The sequence below is a fragment of the Gossypium arboreum genome, chromosome 8, assembly GCF_025698485.1.
Source record: "Gossypium arboreum isolate Shixiya-1 chromosome 8, ASM2569848v2, whole genome shotgun sequence".
Lineage (NCBI taxonomy): Eukaryota > Viridiplantae > Streptophyta > Magnoliopsida > Malvales > Malvaceae > Gossypium > Gossypium arboreum.
Window position 1 is genome coordinate 64363196 of NC_069077.1, and position 6450 is coordinate 64369645.

Sequence of the window (6450 nt, forward strand, 5' to 3'; positions counted from 1 at the left end):
AAAAAAACTATGGAGCACTCCAATGTTTGAAACTGTTAGGTGGGTCACTAATACTCTATTTTCTCCATTGTATTATTGATAAAAAAAAAAGCAAGATCAAATAAGAGTGAGTAAAAAAATAAAAGAGAAAATAGTTTAGGGCACTCCACTATAGTAGTAGGCTAAGTAACTAAGGGGGTAGTTATTTGCTCCATCTATCTTTTTAGCTAAAAGACGTAGCTTCATGAGTAACTTTCACTCAAATTGTGGCATGATGTAATACTTGGCAATCTAGTGTGTGCTCCATTGAGATTCTCAAGTAAGGAAATCATGTGACAAGATGAATTCCCTAGAAAAATATATAATTAAAGTATACAATAATAGACTAATTATGAGTAAAGATACTGAGTTTTAGTGGAAAGATAAACTAAGTACATTAGGGGGTACTTGCTATAGTCAGAATTACGTAAATATTTAGGAAATTTTATTTTTAGGTAACTTTTGTTACACTTCGTATGCTGCACAAACCTTTAAAATTTAAACCAATTTTTTGAGATAGAAGACTACTGAGAGTGGAGATATAAAATATACTTTTGATAGTCTAGCAGTATATGATGTAAGTATAGTGTTATGGCAAACTCATCCATATATGCATTTATGCATAGTCATACATATTTGCTTGAAGACAAGCAAAAAAATTCAGGTCTGAGTGTGTAATAACTATTGAAAAAAGTTATATTTCAGGCCTTTAAAATGAATTATTTGCTTGTAATTAAGAAAATATGTTTGCATTTTAGACTTATTACTAGAGCAAAGTTTGGATTGTGTTTTAACTGAAAATTTATGTTACTTTTAATTGTTGGAAAAGAGGTTTGGTTATCTTTGGTAGTAGGTGCAAGTAGGATGAAAGAGGCAAGAAGAAGGAAAGAGGAAGAAGCAAAGAGAACAAAGGAAGTGAAACATTTCCATGACAAATAGTGGGATAGATTGCCAATAGAAATACCATAGCAATTCTAGGAATATGATGCAGCACTCAATCCATGTCACTCTCAGCCAGCTGTACGTATACCAAATAAATCACCCTGAAAAAGAGGAGAAAAATATGTGTGTTATGAGGGATGGATCTACCTTATAAAAGGAGTAAATAGAAGAGAAAAAGGACACATGAATTGTGAAGAGAAAAGAAAAGAAAGATGGCAGTTTCTCTCTTTGCAATAGAATCCTATGGGAAAACTGTGTCGAAAATTCAGAAGAGAAAAAAAGGTAGCAACTAAAAAGAGGAGATCACAGACGCGAAAAGGGGAAGAGAAATTTGCCCTAGGTTTTGTGTAAAATCTTGAGAAGAAGCTGGAGTGTAGCGAGAACTTCCTATAGTTCTGCCTTTGTTCTATTTTTTTTGGTTTTAATTTCTGTGATTTGTAAACTTGAAGAATGTTGAAGAATAATTTAATTTTGTATTTCATTGCCCAACCCATGAGCTAATTTTCTTTGGGTTGGCATTATTTGGGTGAATATTGAATTATCTATAATGCTTATGATATGATTTTGATTAAAGTCACTGTTTCATTTGATTCTTGTTTATTCGGAATGCATGCATGCAAGCTCTAGACATAGTTGACTACGTGTTATGTTCTCAGATAGATTTGCATCTGAAAGGATTAAACACATTAGATTATTAATCAATTGATGCAGGCGAGTACTCGAAAGAATATTTGTAGCACTCTAGATATAAAAGGTGTGATCTGTACAGGTGAATAATATTAGTGTGGTTATCATTCGTGAGTCTTCTAGACATACACAGACTCTGAATAATAACTAAAGTCTAGCTCTTGAAAGAAGTAGACTACAATAGTAACTATCTGGGTAGTAGTTTAGTCAAAAATTTTCCATGGCATTATTATGTTATGAAAATATTTCCTTGAGTAATTCTAACCATTATCATTCAACAGTAGAAATACTCTCTACTTGTTCTTTGTGAATTTCCACGACATTTAGATTGTTTTGTCATTTATCAGTTATAATTGATATTATTATTTCATTCGTCAATTCCTTTCACCAATTTATACTTTGTTTCTTTTGCACAGATTCATTAGTTAAATCTACAGTAATACTTATAAATTCTAATCAATTTGCGATCCCTGTGGAGACGATGCTCACTCATCAATTTCCATTCCACATTTACACGCAACAACTATTTTGATCATATTAGCTAAAGAAGATACATGGGCTATCAACAAAGTGATTGCATCATGTTCAATGGTGCCAGCAGCTCTCCTGCTAGTTCCAACTCGCGCGGTAAGGTATTGATAATCATTGTTGGCAATCATTCTAAAATCTCATATGCTTCATTATATAATTTATCCAACAAAGTACCATCTGTAGGGGCATCAACCACCATCCTTGTCTATGCATTCAACCGTATTGAAAACCATGGATAGGACATATTTTAAGCAATTCCTTAAATCTTTCCCAGGCTTCATAAAGCATTTCATCCTCTAATTGCCGAAAAGATGTGATGTCATTTCTAAACTTGGCATTCATGTTTTGCTGCAACAGCCTGGTTTTAGCTAAATTAGAATAGTGGTTTCAGAACCATAAATCTGAGGTTGTAAAATTATTTTAATATTATTATTGGCGTTTATAGCATGTGAATATGTATATGTGAGAATTTCGTGAAATAATTTTATCATTTAGGTGGTTAATTTGAGAAAAGGACTAAATCGCGTAAAATACAAAAGTAGCAGGCTATAAGTTAAAAGTGCTATTTGATATGGTTTATTAAATATGAGGTCCTTATGATGTAATTAGACCATGATTAGTGGAATTTGACATATATGGCCAACCATTAAATGTTTTGTTAATGTTTTAATTAAGGTTAAAATGGTAATTATATAATTAAGTTAATTATAGTAAAACATAATAAAATGGTTCATCATTTCTCATCTTTTTAAACCGAAAATAAAATAAAAGAATAGGGTTTGAATGCTTAAACCATTCGGCACTTGTGTGGATTAATTAAGGTATGTAGTTTGCTCGATTTTTGATGATTTCCATGTTTTTGTGATCGTTGCTTTGAGTACTAGCTAGCCCATGCCCTATTATTTGAAAGTGTTGATGATTTTGAAAGTTTCCATTGATGAATTCATGTGTTTTTGGATGTTTGATGATGAATTATGAAAGCTTAGTGATAGATATCTAAGTTTTGTAAAGTAATTTTTGATGAAAATGTCAATGAGGGATTAAATTGAGAAAATATGAAATGTTGTGGTTAAAAGTGTGAAATAAATGTAAATATGGGCTACTATGAAGCTATACAAAATTCGGCTAGCATGGGTTGTCCTTAAATTTCATGAATTTGTAATTTTATGAAATAAGGACTAAATTGTAAGAAATGTAAAAGTTTAGGGCCAAAGTACAAATTGGCTTAAATATGTGTTTGTGGATGAAATTGATTGATTTGGTGATTAAATGGATTAATTTTGAATATATATAGATCAAGAACGAAAGAAATTAGATTTAGATCGAGGAAATTCGAAAGTTATCGAATAGTTGATTCCGTCCCTCTATTTCGACTACGAGGTAAGTTCATATGCAAATAATTGTCTTTAAATTGAATTATATGTGTTTATTTGTCATTGAATTTTTATAAATGTTGAACGAGCAAGAATCGATAGTGTTACGACATCCAAAAGTTCCATACGAACCTTAGGAATAGTATGGGATATGAATGTCATGGCATTAGGTTATTGAGATGTGATTACATGTAAGACCATGTTACATGTAAGACCATGCCTGAGGCATTTGTATTGTATTGTGAGTATGTGTAAGACCATGTCTGAGACATTGGCATCGTATTATGATTTCGTGTAAGACCCTATTTGGGACAGTAGCATCGATATATGATAACATGTAAGACCATATCTGGGATATGGCATTGTGCGAGCTTATGTGATTTTCGAGTATCCTTAACAAGTTCGAATGGTTCATTGGGCAAAGTCAAGTTGAGAAAGAATGTGTGGATGAGATACGTGACTCAGGTATGTACGAGATTCATACAAGTATTGAAAAGGGAAAGTATTTGATGAATGCGATTAAGATATTGAAATGTGTTCAATGAGAAAGGTTTGTGAACTTGTATGTGTTTAGCTATGCTTAACATAATTGAATTGATATGCAAATATTCATATGATGACTTTATTTATATATGGCTTACTAAGCTTTTAAAGCTTACTGTGTTTATTTATTCATAATTTTATAGATTATCAAAGCTAGCTCAGACTCGAGGATCATCGAGAAACGTCATCGCACTATCGATCATCTCGTTGGTACTTTTGGAGCTTTGTATATATGGTATATGGCATTTATAGGCTAGTATTATCTTGATATGTTTTGAGTTATGATTTTGAGCCATAAGATTTGGCTTGTAAATGTTGGTATGTATTTGGCCATTTAAGTTGGCTTAAATTATGTGTTTAATAAGTGATATATGTGATATATATAATGCCTTATGTGTTAGCTTGTTTGGTATGGTTATATGGTTGCTCTTTTGGATAGTTGTAAGTTAGAGTATTATTGCTTGGAAGTTGGTATATTGTGGTTTGATTTTAAAATGATGATATGGTATGTTTTGTGACATGAAATAGTTGATAAGTTGATAAGGAAATACATTTGGTACTTATGTAAGCTGTTATGATTTTGGCATAATGATTTAGTATGTTGTAAATATGGAATTTAGTAGTTAAACTGGTTGAGGATAGATAGCATGAAATGTGTATGAAATAGCATGCTTTGGTTGCTTATATATTATAGAGTGGTGCAAATTTGATGTGCTTTAGGTATGCTTAAGGAGGGTGAGAAATGTGGCTATTACCAAGCCTATTTTCACTGCACACGGCTGAGCATATGGGCATGTGGCTCGACCGTGTGTGACATATGGCCTTGGTACACAGCTGTGTGTCCCCTGGGGTACCCTTTAGAACTAAGTCAGTATACCCTACAGCTTTGACACGGCCTAGACACACGGGCGTGTCTACTGACCGTGTGTGGCACATGGGTGTGTGGTCGACCGTGTGACCCAAGTTAGTAACCCCTCCAGATTTCCCACGGCCAAGGCACATGGGCGTGTCTCCGGCCGTGTGGTGCAAGTCAGTATGTATGGCCTATTTTTACATGGCTTGTTCACACGGGCGTGTGACCCTTTAATGTTTGAAAATTTTCTAAGTTACCCAAAGTTTGTAAATGTTATCGGTTTAGTCCCGAACCTCTTCTAAGCATGTTTTAAGGTCTCATAGGGCCTTATAAGGGACAATGTGAATGTGGTGAATGGATTTTGATTACTAATGCTTAAATGTATGTGTATTATCTGGTAATACCTCGTAACCCTATTCTGGCCACGGATATGGGTTAGGGGTGTTACATTGGCAGATTATACCATGGCAAAAATATTTAGCACAAGTCATCCATGATGCCACTGTTCTCGACGGTAAAGCATTAATCCACGCTCTTTCATGATCTATCAAAGAGTATGTGAACAATTTAAGCCGCAAGGCATCTTCAGGAACACCCTATTGTCTAAATGAGTCACGGACTTCTAGAAAAAGTCTTAAATGTAATCTTGGATCTTCAGTAGGCAATTCCCCAAACTGCCCTACTGTTTGCAACATCTGAAACATTACCGGTTTCAGCTCGAATTGTTGAGCTTGTATGTGTGGTCTTATTATCCTTGGATTCAAATCATCCAAAAGTGGAACAACATGTTCCCGAATTAGGTTATCTCAGTAATCTATCACACATTGAATACAAAGATCAACATCCCGACCATTTTGATTCAATGCATTATTCAGACCAAGATCATTCCTTTCCCTAGCCATATTACGTAATTCCCTTCTTTTCCTTTACAAATTTCTTTCAATCTTTGGGTTAAAAGGATACTCTTTGTTAACAGGAATGCTTTTACTCATGCACTGATGGCAACCATGCAGTAATTAAATATAACAAAGATAGCTAAAACTAAGAAAATAACAAAACCAAATTTAACCAACTGTCAATCCCCAGGGATTAGAATAGTATAATTTGGTCGAGTTATTAGAGTTAGGCTGGATTAATATTGAAGAAAAATAATAGTGAGAATGTGTAACACCACTTACCCGTATCCAAGGTCGGAACAGGGTACGAGGCATTACCAAACTTAACCATACACATAGACAAAAATCGAGCCATAAAATTTCATTTAATTAAAAACTTTTTGAACACATGCATAGACTCATATTTAGACTTATAATGTGGCATAAATGAGCACTTACACATCCATAATCATGCAAAAACATGTCATTCACTTTAAACATATTTGCTTACCATCCTATATATAATATACATTCTTACACTAACTAGCACTAGACATGCTAAATCTTACTCTCATTTTATACCATCATAATGTAGTTACCAATTTGTCCATTAAACATCAATATTCAA

The 6450-nt window shown here is 33.6% G+C and overlaps 1 non-coding gene across 1 annotated transcript; it reads left to right on the forward strand.

Moving 5' to 3' along the window:
- Positions 1 to 2404: 2404 nt before the first annotated feature.
- LOC128280168 (small nucleolar RNA R71) lies at positions 2405 to 2511 on the forward strand. The gene has a single exon (XR_008270348.1). It is a non-coding gene; the product is annotated as a small nucleolar RNA R71 (small nucleolar RNA).
- The last annotated feature ends 3939 nt before the right edge of the window (positions 2512 to 6450 follow it).